At 40.6% G+C, this 14,145-nt stretch overlaps 1 pseudogene; it reads right to left on the reverse strand.

Annotated features, from left to right (window-relative positions):
• Positions 1-226: 226 nt before the first annotated feature.
• LOC117352777 lies at positions 227-433 on the reverse strand (annotated as a pseudogene).
• Positions 434-14,145: the final 13,712 nt, after the last annotated feature.

The raw sequence follows: 14,145 nt of genomic DNA on the forward strand, positions 1-14,145 counted from the left end.
TTGTTCTTGATATAAATGTCTCTTCTCTCAGCGGAGGCAACTTCTTATGTTCTTATGTTCTCTCAATATAACAAAAATAATAATTAAAAAAAACGACAACTGTGCAGGATAGCCAATTGCTGACATAGCTATGTTTCATACACTGCGTCGGGGCAAATGTAAATGTGCCATGGGGAGTAAATATGTGCTGAAAGAATTAGGCACTAATTATGTGCGATCCTGCTGCAATAAGTACATATTTTGGTAACGTAAATACATATGATATGCCAATAAATTTTCTTAAATGTTTTCATCACCTCATTAGAAATTGTAAGAAAATACACATTATGGGACAGATTCTTTAAATGGCGCTGTTAGTGGCAGCTGTTTGGAAAAGTGGCGCCCATCACAACACATACTACACTTGATCTTAGCCAAAAGGCCGAGAAGCAGTACCACCCGATGGTAGCATTTAGCGAATCATGGCCACTTGGAAAGAAGGTGCTGGAAGTGTAGGCCAGTGTTTTACAGGCTTATATTTCTGGCACCTTCATCCACTTCCTACGCAAACCATGCCTACTTTAGATGTAGGCACTAGTAGGTGCCTCTATGGATGGGAGTTGAATGCCGTCATTTGTAGGCACTTGCAGGTGCCTACATTTTTTAAAAAAAATTCTTTATTCATTTTTATAACTTACATCAAGTGCATCAAAAAGTAACATTTTAACTTAAATACATCACTTGAAATTCTACAATTCTTCATATTAAATATAATTTATCCCTTTCCCTTCCAACCCTTCAATATCTCATAACACATATACCATATAATAAAGACTTTCCTTCCATTCAAAGCAAATAATGAAAATTAAAATAATTATCCCCCCCTCCCCATTATTTCATATGTACTAATCAGAGAAAATGATACCTATTCATTGCAATAATTTTTTAATGGCCCCCACACATCTTGAAATTTATTAAAATTCCCTTTCTGAATAGCTAATGTTCTTTCCATTTTATAAATATGACACACTGAATTCCACCAAAAACTGTAGTTTAATCTATTCCAATTTTTCCAATTACATGTTATTTGTTGTATGGCGACTCCTGTTAGAATAAGTAAAAGTTTATTATTTTTGGAAAATATTTGGCTCTTAATCCTCAAAGACATGCCAAATAATACTATATCATACAATAATGCCACATGATTTTCTAACAAACTATTAATTTGGCCCCAAATTGATTTCCAGAAAGCCATAATAAATGGACAATAGAACAATAAATGATCTAAAGTCCCTGCTTCAAGATGACAATGCCAACATCTATCAGACTTAGAGCAATCTAATTTTTGTAAATGAACAGGGGTCCAGAATGCTCTATGCAACAGGAAAAACCATGTTTGTCTCATAGATGTAGACATCATGCATCTCAACCTCCAAGACCAAATTCGTGGCCATTGAGCTGCAGTAATTTGATGCTTAATCTCAATACTCCAAATGTCCCGAAGACCAGTCTTTGGTTTTTTATTCATAAATCCAGATATTAATTTGTACCACTGAGGGGCCTGATGTCCCAGGAAATCCACCTGAAAGCATAAGAATTCCAAACTATATTGATTATTAAGATTTTTCCATTCAGGGAACCCCACCTGAATGGCCTGCTTCAGTTGCAGCCATCTAAAATTTTGTGATTTATTAAGGCCATATTTATGTTGCAAATGTGAAAACTCAAGCAGTTTACCATTAGAAATAACATCTTCTAATACACGTATTCCTGCAATCATCCAATGCTTCCAGATGACCTTAAATCCGCCAATTTGAATCCTGGAGTTCAGCCATATAGTTTGATTTATTGATTTGTGAATTGGAATAGGTGATAAATTACTCACATATCTTATTGTTTTCCATGTGTCTACAAATAATCTATTTTCTTTATATAATCTAGGCATTTTGATACTAAGTACATGGCATAGTCACAAAGGAAACAACAACAAAAAAGGAACAATAGTGAAAGTTATAAATATCTTTCTAGAGCGGCGCTCAGACTTTGCTTATGTGTTTGCATGTGTAGTGAATATTATTGGCAGATGGATAGGCCAAATAATAAATCTATCATTGTTATTACTACAAGGCCTTTAAAGGGTTGTTTCAATAAATCAAATGAAAGAAACACTGATTTGTCAAATAAACATGCAGTTGATTGTTCAATTTTTCATTATCACAACAGGACTTCAATTGAGTTTTGCTTGTTAGGCAGCATGGTCTCTAGAATTTCCATTCATTAAAATCTTCATTAAGCATACAAGTTAAATATTTTTTGCATAAAATATAGAAACTCTCATTATTGAGGATAATGGGCACACAAGAAAATCTAGTTACTTTCAGCAGTAGGTTAATGGAAAAGCAACAAACAGTATGCCTAATCCATTTCATTTTAAAAATAAAATGTTACTTCTGTCATATAAAGAAGATACAGTACACTTATAATGAGAAGAGAATCATTTTGGGTCTCTGAGGGGCCGCTGAAAAGTTCTCAGACCAATCAACAAAGTTGAAAAGTCGCCATCCCGGACTATACACTTAGTACAGCAATTTTCCACTTTTTTTGCTCCTTATTTTTTTGACAAAATGGAAAAAATGGAAAATCTCTAGACTAAGGGGAAAATTCTATAAGCAGTACCTAAATATAGGCGTCGGTAGGCACCCAGCCTATGCCTAAGTAATGGAAAAATGCAGTCAGAAATGGCAGGGCTGAAGCGCCTACTGACGCCTAAATAAAAGGCAGCTGAAATGACTGCTAGAATCGTGAAACACTAAAGTAGGTGTAGCCAATGCCGGAAGTGGCATTAGGTAGCTAAAGCAGTTACCCAGCTGCGAATCAACCCAAGATAGGCAGCTAAAATGTAGGCCTGGAAAACCCTGGCCTACATTTCAGCTGCTTATCTTTGCCATTAGACTGCAGCAGCTGATCGTGATAGTTGAACTCCCCCACATCAGCTAAGTGGCAGGGAAACCCTAATGCAGTGATTCTGTAACTGGCGCCCAAGCTGGATTGCCTGTCAATCATTCTAGGGTGCTGGTTACAGAATCGTGACTTTGGGGAGTCCCTGACACTCAGCTGATGTGGGGGGGGGGGGTACTCAACTGCCACAATCAGCTGAGTGGCCACAGCAGGGAAACCACAAATCCTCTGCACTGTCCACAGCAGGAGGGATGCTCACTCCCTTCTGACAGCACCCTGTGCAACATCCCCGGCAGGAGAAATGCCCAATCCCTCCTGCCGGCATCCCCCTAAATACTCCACTCCCCAAAACCCACCCCTTACCTTTTTCTTGAAGGCCAGCTGGAGGGATGACCACTACCTCTGGCCAGCACCTCCAACTTAACATCTACAGCAGGAAGGATGCCCAATACCTCCTGTCGGTACCCCCTGAACTCCCCAACCCCCCACCCCCGAAACCCACCCCTGTACCTTTTTCATGAAGGCCGGCCAGAGGGATGCCCATTCTCTCTGGCTGGCAGGCCCACCTGTTCTGAATGGCAGGCCTTTCCCTTCCTGATGCATCCTGGGATGCACTGGGGAGGAGTCTAAGGCCCTGTTTGGTCCAGGAGCCTAAGGCTCCTCCCATAGGTGGGGCTTTAGGCGCCTAGGCCAACTGGAGTCATAGGCCTCTTCACAGTGCATTCTGGGATGCATTGGGAGTAGCCTAAGACTCCGATTGGCCAGAACCCTAGGGCCAGTTCCCATGGGAATGACCATAGAGATCTGGTCAGTCAGAGTCAGGCCACTCTCAGTGCATCCCAGAATTTACTGGGAAGGAGGCCTAAGACTCCAGTTTCCCCAAGTATGGGTCTTAGGTGCCTGGGCCAGTCAGGGCCTTAGGCCCCTCCCCAGCGTAACCGAGGATGAAATGGAAAGGGGAAGGCCTGCCATTCGGAAGAGGTGGGCCTGCTGGCCAGAGGGAGTAGGCATCCCTCCAGCCATCCTTCAAGAAAAAGGTACGGGGGTACGTTTCAGGAAGGTGGGGTATTCAGAGGGGTGCCGGCAGGAGAAATTGGGCAACCCCTTACCGGGGATGTTAATAATAATAATAATAATAACAATTTATATACCGCAGGACCCTGAAGTTCTATGTGGTTTACAATGATTAGAAATGTTACAGATTGAATGAAATAAACAAAATACAGACTTAGTGATTGATAGATCTAGGGATCGTTTGTTGAGGACTAAGATTGTATAGGTTGGTTTCCTAAGTATTTCAGGAACAGATGTGTTTTTAGGCGTTTCCTGAATTCCCTATAGGTAGTAGGCACGAGTAATTGTTCTAGATCTTTTCCCCATAGTGCTGCTTGATGTGAGAAAAGATATTGGTGATGACTTTTAAATTTACAACCTCTAACTGGTGGAGAAACAAAGTTCAGGTGTGAGCTTCGTTTGTGTCTGTTGGTTATGAAAGAGAAAAGGTCTTTTATATATTTAAGGGCTAAGCCATAAAGTACCTTGAAGCAAAAACAACCAAACTTGAATTTCTCACGTGCCTCCATCGGCATCCAGTATAGAAGTCGATAGGAAGGTGTTACATGATCAAACTTCTTCAGTCCACAAAGTAGTCTAATCGCTGCATTTTGTACTAGTTGCAATGGCCGCATACTCTTCTGGGGGAGTGTCAAGTAGGCGATGTTACAATAATCGAGTTGACTCAGTATAAGGGATTGCACCAGAATTCAAAATGATGAGGCATCGAAGTAAGCTCTGATGGACCGAAGCTTCCAGAGGGTGAGAAAGATTTTTCTAATCAAGGAGTCTACCTGGTCTTTCATGGTCAGGCTCTGGTCCAGTGTTACTCCCAATATCTTCATAGTGGGTTGAATGGGGTAACTAAGGTTAATGATGCACATTTGTGCTTTAGTGTCAAATGGGTATGGTGATGCTATGAAAAATTTTGTTTTCTCTGAGTTTAGTTTTAGTCTGAATTCAGTCATCCATTGCTCCATCCAATTTAGTACTTCTGTTGCTTTGGGGGAGACTTCTGAGACAGAGTTGGTAAATGGGATGATTATCGTGAAGTCGTCAGCGTAGCTAAATAGTTTTATCCCCAGCAGGGACAGTTGTGCACCCAATGAAGACATATAAACATTGAAGAGCAAAGGGGATAGTGGTGATTCCTGTGGCACGCCAGATGGATTGCTCAATGTTTCAGAGAGATCGTGATTAAAATGGACTTGGTAGGTGCGTGATATAAGAAAACCTTGAAACCAGTTCATTACCTCTCCTCTGATTCCAATTGCGTCTAGGCATTGTAATAATTTTCAATGGTCCACCAAGTCAAAGGCAAAGCTCATGTCAAATTGCATGATTAGGGCGTTGAGGCCCTTACTGAACAAATAACGCAAATTGTCCAGAATGGCCGCGATTACTGTCTCAGTGCTAAACAGAGGCCTAAAACCAGATTGAGTTTCGTGCAGAAGAGAGAATTGGTCGAGATATTCCATTAGTTGGGTGTGTACCAATCCTTCCATGATTTTTACCATAAATGGAATAGATGCTACTGGTTTATAGTTGGTTATTGATGTTGCTGATTCTTTACAATTTTTTAGGATTGGGGTTATTATAATATGACCATTGGTGAGGATTTTTCCATTGTTTAGGTTATTGGTTAGATAATTCAATAGAGATAATTTAAAGTCTAGTGGAGCTTCTTTCATAATCTCTGGGGGCATGAGTCCAGGACTCAGTATGATTTAGAATATTTGTTATATAAGTTGATGTAGTTATTCCAATCTAAATTGTGGAAGGAACTCCAGATCATGTCCGCTGGTATTTCATTTCTTTGTATATCAATTGATTGATGTTCAAATACAACAATTGTCGAGTAGTTATTTCTTAGGTTTTTGATTTTTGAATCGAAATGTTGTGCTAGATCATTTGCTGAGGGTAGCTTGGTATTATGCATGGGTTGAGTGTGGCGTGTGGTGTCAAATAAATTTGTAACTATGTTGAGAAAACATGAATATATTTTATTAACCAGTATTCTTTGGTTTTCTTTTCTCTGACCATTATGTTAAGGGGCCTGCCGGCCATAGGGAGTTGGTATCCCTCCGGCTGGCCTTCAAGAAAAAGTTACTGGGGTGGGTTTCAGGGGGTGTGTGAGAAGGAGGGAATGGGCATCCCTCCTGCGGGGATTGTTACGGCGAGTGCCAGCAGAAAGAGAGGGCATCCTTCCTGCCACAGATAGTGTGGGGGATTTGTGGTTTCCCTGCTGTGGCCGCTCAGCCGATTGCAGCAGGGGACTTCCCCCTCCCCCATCATCTGAGCAGCAGGTACTCCCCAAAGCTGTGATTCTGTAACCAGCACCCTAAAATGATTGATAGGCAATCAGCGGCCGCTTTTAAGGTGTCCACCGACTTGGGCGCAGGTTACAGAATCCAGGTCTAAGTGAATAGCCCTCGATGGAGACTGCCTCAACTTTGTTGGTTGGACTGAGAATTTTTCAGTGGCTCCTCACATAATGGTCAGAGAAAAGAAAACCAAAGAATACTGGTTAATAGAATATATTCATGTTTTCTCACTGTGGGCCTTAAAGACTGAATGAACATTCTGTGTCAAGATTGGGAGAAAAAAAACTACCTGTTGATTTCACTATACCGGATATTATAGTGCAATTTAAGCTTCCCACAACATTGTTGTTTATACCTGGTACCAATGTGCAATGTATGTGTATATTCAAAATATCACACTTATTTTGTTAGTACACCTGAAATAAAACACCTCACCCCCTTTTATCAAGCTGCGCTGCCAAGCAGCGTGAGCTAAATGCCTAGCTGTCCATTCTATTCCTATGGGTAGCATGGCTTGATAAAAGGGGGGGTCCATGATTTAAAATGTGTTTATGTGTTTACCTATGAAATAACATACATAACATTGATTTTCATACCATAAGTTTTTTTTTTATTATTATTAATATGCATGAAGAAGGCAAAAATGACAAAATTCTAAAAATGAAATTAAAATGGTTTGCCTGTTCACATTCCAAGTACCAGCCCATACACTAATTTTACTTAAAATAATCATATACCCACCACAGGTTCAGGATTTTAACTATAATGGGAATGACCAGCAGCCATGACTTAATTACACTTAGGCTATGCAGTGGGAAGGATATGGTTCAGCTATGAATTTCTAAGGCCACAGGAGATATTAGCAACTTCTTTCTTTTTTTTTTTTTTTTTTTTAATCATTTTTATTGAAGTCAAACAGAGGAACAAAGGATATACAAAAAGTATAGAATATGAACATGAACACAAGCGGCATATAACAGTACACAACACTGCAAGACATTATAATACAATGCAAGCAGCCGCATCAGCAAAGATCACCGTAATGGCAGAAGAGATGCATGGTGTGCTGTGGATACAAAAAACGGAAAAGCAACAAAAATGCCAAAGAAATCCAGAACCAGTCAAAGGAATAGTCCACCGCCCCCCCAGAACTCAGAACTAGTACAATAGGCATCTTTATTCATTTTTAAACTCACAATAAGTGTAACATGAAATACATGCATTTTATACTTTAATATCACTTAATATATTTTCAAATTCTAACTTGTGTCAAATATCCCCCCTCCCTTATACCCAACAATTATTCATAAGTGAAAGAAATCATAAAATATTCCCACCCACCCCGCCCCAACCTGGACATGTATGAACAAAAGGAAAAAAAAAAATATTTATTCTATGCAGTAATTTCAATCTTTACAGTATCTTGTTAATGGCTCCCAAATATCCTGAACTTTCTTAAAATTCCCCTGCTGCATGGCAATTATCCTTTCCATTTTAAATATGTGACACAAAGAGTTCCACCAAAAGCTATAATTCAGCATATCCCAATTTTTCCAATTATTCATTATCTGTTGTATGGCAACCCCTGTCATAATGAGTAGAAGCTTATTATTATTAGAGGATATTTGGCTCTTAGCCCTCATTGACATGCAACTTCATTCTGAGGCAAAATGTACAGACAAACAATTTGCTTTGCTGCTGTCATTTACAAGGGATGACAACCCCCCACTCCCACCCCAAAAAAAAAAAAAACAACAAAACAACTCCTGCAAATTTACAATACTGGAAACAATAATAACAAATGAGCAACAACAAAAGCACCAGATGACTGGGGAAATAGGATAGGCAGTAACAATAATATAGAAAATAACAGTTACAGTTATTACAGTTATTTTATTTGATATACCGCACTTTACTGACAAAAAAGTAAAATCAAAGCGGTTTACATAATATAGAAAATAATCAAGGGTACAAACACTAAAAGTGATGCAATATAGTGTATTTATTTATCTAGAATCCTATTATTAGGAATATTAATATACTGTATAATAAAAATAATCATATACTATAGGGCTCATAATTGAAACTTAAACACGTCTAAAAACCCGCCGAAGTCGGCACTTGGGTGACCTAAAAGACAGGTCGTCCAAGTGCTGATAATCAGACCGAATTTCTGGACATATTGAGGGACTTTTTAGGCCTCTGAATGCCGCTGTGCAGAGCTGAAATGGGTGTATCTGGAGGAGTGGTTAGGGCGGTTTTGGGATGGGATGTGGGCCGACCTACACTTAGTCATCCTGAAGGATAATCAAATGTTATTCAAGACTTCCTGGATGAAAATTATACATTGTAAGTTAGACGGTGTGATAACAGGTATAAGTGCCAAAAAGGCATCCAAAGAGACCCAGATAACTACTGCAGAGATAAAGTAAAGATTCCCACACATACACTCCCCCAGTGATTACTGACCCCCTCACCCCCCCACAAAGATCAGAATAAAAACATAAATACCTGTCTCCAGAACATCAGCACCTGGTATAGGAAAGCCTAATAGAGCTGCATACAGGTGTCTTAAATAGCCTGGGGGTGGGCTGGTGAACCATAAAGATGAGGGCCCAAGCGCATAAGCCACTCTAACCACTACATTTATGGTGGAAAATGTGAGCCCACCAAAAACCTCCAAACCCTACTCTACTGCCATAGACAGGTGGGTATAGTGGGTTTGGGGGGTCTTATGGGATGTTTATTTGGCACCCTTTTTGTGAAGTTCACATGCTCTATTGCCATGTCTGGGTGGCTAGTCCATCACAATGCTGGCTCTTCCCATATCCAAATGGTCTTCTTCTGGATGTTTGGGACTTGGATGAAATTTTGGTCAAAAATATGTATAAAGATAGATATATTGGCGGTCTGAACAATCAACCGCCTTGACGTCAAGATACACGATTTTCGAGAGAAAAAAATATTTTAGACATGTGGAGGGGCATAATCGAAAGAAACGTCTAAGTCCATTTTCGCCTAAGTCACAAGTCGTCCAAAGTTAGAAACAGCTTAGGACACATTTTCGAAAAATACGCCCAAAATATTTTTTTTCCCGAAAATCATCTAACTATATGTCCAGCCATCTGATCGTCCAAGCTGCTAAATCGTCCATCTTTATACCACATTTTTGTCCAAATATTCGTCCATGTCAAAAACACCTAGAATAAGCGTGGGAGGAGTCAGAAAAGTGATGGACTGGACACCCAGACATGGCACCTGAATAGTGGGGTACCTTAAAGGGCACTGCTGTGAACTTCACAAAATAATAATAATAACTTTATTTTTGTATACCGCAATACCACAAGCAGTTCAGAGCGGTTTACAGAGGAAGAGACTGTACACAGACAGTGATGTTACAGAAAAAAACTTTCAAATTACATTGGTAAGCCGAGAGTAGTTAGGTATATCCGGAAGTGTTTCAGAGATACAACAAGGCAGGAAGGAGTCAGAGAAATTTATCAAAGAGCTAGGTTTTAATTGATTTCCTGAAGGATTGGTAGGTGTCCCATAAATATTGCATCCCAAAACACCCCCAAAACGTACTATACCTACCTGTCTACAACCCCAATAGCCCTTATGGATGCAGGAGTCACTTATATGGCAGTACTAAACTAAACTAAACCTTAAGTTTATATACTGCATCATCTCCATGGATGTGGAGCTCGGCACGGTTTACAAGAACTTAAAATATAGGAAGAGAAGAAAAAAAAAAGGTTTACATGAACTTATATATACAAAAGGGTTTGGTTTTTTTTTGGGGGGAGTGCACATGTTTCACCATGAATACAGTGATTACAGTGGCTTATGGGCTGGGTCCATCTCTCCATGGGTCCCTAACCTACTCCCAAGACGACTTAAGCCGCCTCTGGACGTCTTTCGTTTATGATTGTCCAAGTGCCGACTTAGGCCAGTTTTTGGTTGTTTTTCTCTTTTGATTATGAGCCCCATAGTGATTTGCTTCTATAATGATATACCTAAGTGCTAGACCACAGAAATGCAAGGAGGTATATATGAGCAGGACTGGCCTGCTTCTATAAATGGTGCCTGCCAGTAGATGAATTACTCAGCTATTGTCTGTGGCTATCAATAAGGTTGTTGATTTTTTTTGTGTACAATAAATTATTGTCTGTGGTTGCATTTTGCCTTATAATTTAATGTGAACTATGTACCAGGTAGAAGGGTGCTCCACCTTGAATAGGATAAAATTATGAATGCTTTATGAATTTGAAAGAACAGTACTGGATATTTGAATTTGACTCAATATAGCCCAATGGTCTGAATGCAGAAATCAATTGAAGGTCTCTGAATTGTTGTTGGATGAGTGATGCGAAGTTTCTCCAATCATATCCACTGCTTGGTTGTGACATCATGATGCCATGAACATTTTGAAGAAGCTTTAGGAGACGGAGTGCACTTGATATTCAAGTAAGGGTTTCTATGGAAACACACTATGAATATTTTTATCACTTTAGTGAAATTTTGTCACAAATGGTGTAGTGTACAGTTTGATATATGTTTTTGTTTCTATTTTTTAGTGGGCCACTTCCCTGAAGACATATTAAAACACTGGCCATGTTGAAAGTGGGTCTTTGCTTTTTGTTACAGATAAGTGCACCTTTTTGAATTTGAATTTATATGAAGAATAGAATTGCAAATTATGAAGAATGTTTTTAAGAATGGAAAAAAGTTTAAAATGAGCAATGATGAGCTGTTGCATTGTATCTTCGCTGTGTTTGTACAGACTCTTACATTGTAATCCGCTCTGAACTGTTTGTGGTATTGCGGTATACAAAAATAAAGTTATTATTATTATAACATTAGCATTCGCATTCCCGTCACCTGCAACTGAAAGCTAATCACCATCAATCAATAATCACACAACTCAGTTTTATTGGAATAAATATTTGGCCGCAGCTTTATTATCTATCTGATTATTATCTTCACTTACAATGCAATCTGTGTCCAAAAACCAACAAACCCCCAATGCATATTTCACACACCCCAAGGGAGCTATTCGGTGTCGAAACTAGCTCCAGTTAAGTCTTTAAATTTATAACATTCCCCCAAACGGCCCACGGTGACGCAAGGCCATGCTTCCCCTCCCCTCCCCCCCAAACATGACCCACGGTGACGCAAGGTCATGCTTCCCCTCCCCCCAAACATGATCCACGGTGACGCAAGGTCATGCTTCCCCTCGCAGCGGTATCGCATACGAGTGTCACATTTATTTATTTATTAACTGCTCATCTCCCAGATCCAACTGGGCCAAACCCCATTTTCCGCCCCACCCAAAGCTGCGACCACCTCCCCCCCAACCCCATAAGCTCCACCAAACCCACTCAAGTCGACATATAACATGTAAACCCCCCACCCCACCCCACAACACTGACACAAAACATAACATCAGCACAAATGGGAGGGAGGGAGGGATAATCTTTTCCTGAAGAGACTACTCTACTGTTCCCCTTTCCTCACAGAATTCACTCCAGAGTGCCACAACATCCAACCAATCACGTGACTGCTCCACCCCATCACCTTAGCAACCTCCCTAATCATTTTTCTTTCTTACAAGCTCTATCTATTAACCCTTTCTTACCTCCTCTTATAAAATTGTCAATCCTTATTCTACAGACCCTTGATAACACCTCATATATTCCCCTCACTATCTGTCCCCCCTCCCATTTTACCCACACCATCATTCAATAAATATTACCAGCCGGTGACATCAGCTCAGCTAATGTTATATCACACCAGATGAATCTGGTGTTCTTCTTAACATTAGCATTCGCATTCCCGTCACCTGCAACTGAAAGCTAATCACCATCAATCAATAATCACACAACTCAGTTTTATTGGAATAAATATTTGGCCGCAGCTTTATTATCTATCTGATTATTATCTTCACTTACAATGCAATCTGTGTCCAAAAACCAACAAACCCCCAATGCATATTTCACACACCCCAAGGGAGCTATTCGGTGTCGAAACTAGCTCCAGTTAAGTCTTTAAATTTATAACATTCCCCCAAACGGCCCACGGTGACGCAAGGCCATGCTTCCCCTCCCCTCCCCCCAAACATGACCCACGGTGACGCAAGGTCATGCTTCCCCTCGCCCCAAACATGATCCACGGTGACGCAAGGTCATGCTTCCCCTCGCAGCGGTATCGCATACGAGTGTCACATTTATTTATTTATTAACTGCTCATCTCCCAGATCCAACTGGGCCAAACCCCATTTTCCGCCACAAGCGGTGACAGCCTCGAGCTTGTCACCGCTCCCCCCACCACATAAGCTGCGGCCAACAGCTTTAAAACAAGTCTCCAATAAAATAGGCCAAACCTATGCCTGAAAGGTTGACAGCATCAGGACAATAATGTCCATGGAAAATAGCTGCAACAAACTCATGAGAAACCACTCTAAACCCCCACATGCTATCCATAACTCCAAAAGCTTAGTATTAAACCCACTCAATAGCAACCATGTCCCAATCCTCCTTACACACTCAATAGAGGACCAAACAAAACAAAAAGGGGTTGGGGCATTAGGGAAAACACAGACAGCAGACAACAGATCCTGCCTCAGGGGCAGTATGAAATCCTCTCCCTTTGCTGAACAAATGTCACAACCCATCAAAAGAATCATAAGGGAAGCAGAATAGAAGATTAGGAAACTGTCTTTGCTGGAAAAGGATTAGCAAGGGTCACTCCCAACAAATGCTCCATATACCTAACCATAAAATCTATAGTCCATGCCCCACTGGACTCAGAAACAGCTAAGAAAATCCTCACCAGCCCAATAGAATGGTAAACAAGATATTGCACATTCTCGTTACTCCACACACACACGTATAAAAGAATCCAAATTCCTGATCCTTCCAAGAAGGTGACCGGGGAATAGGCAATTGCATTTAACCTGCAGTCAACCCAACATCTCCAGACAGCTACTCCATGAACACAATAGCAGGTCGAGAAGGTGCCAGTTTACCCACTCAATAATCTGCCCAGTGCTGCAAAAAGGCTAATCGCCAGAGCACCACTACAAATCATGAAGTGCACACATTAGGCAATACTGCAAACAAATGTCACTAAACCCTCATACAAAAAACAAACAAACAAGTAAATCCTGCACATGGACACCAGATCACACGCACCCACAACCAATTTCATAACTTCCATACAATCCCCACACCAGCAAATGTCCAGTGAACCATCTTCTAAAATCATCCTACAAACAAACAATACAGTACTAATAGAACATGCGACTGCTCCATATGAGAAAGGAGCAATGCACCTCTGGCACCCAAAATTGCAGAAAATGAGTCAAACAAAGCAGTTTGGCTCTCAGCACCTATCCAGCGCCTTGCAGTTCCTCCAGTCTGAGGACACAAACAAAGCCACTTAGAAAAAACATAAGGACAGATAAAGACCAAAATGCCCAGCCAGTATACCCCTCCACAGTAACAATTAACTCCTCTCTCCCAGAGAGTCCATGTGCCTATCCAAAGCCGTCCTGAATTCAGAAACTATTTCATGCATCTACTACTCCTACACCTACTGGAATTCCAAAACTATTTCATGCATCTACCTCACCTTCTGTAACAATGTAGCGCCATACCGTACTGCAGAGCCCAGCACTGCTGCACTGCATCCCCTGCCCTCTTACTTTGGATTTGCTGTCAAATAAAAGGGGAGTCATCTCATGTATAGTTAGGCCACATAGGTATTTAAACATCACTATTATCTCCCTTCTCATGCTCCTCCTCAAAGTATACAGATGGAGATCATGAAC

The sequence above is a fragment of the Geotrypetes seraphini genome, chromosome 1 (assembly GCF_902459505.1).
Source record: "Geotrypetes seraphini chromosome 1, aGeoSer1.1, whole genome shotgun sequence".
Classification (NCBI taxonomy): Eukaryota; Metazoa; Chordata; class Amphibia; order Gymnophiona; family Dermophiidae; genus Geotrypetes; species Geotrypetes seraphini.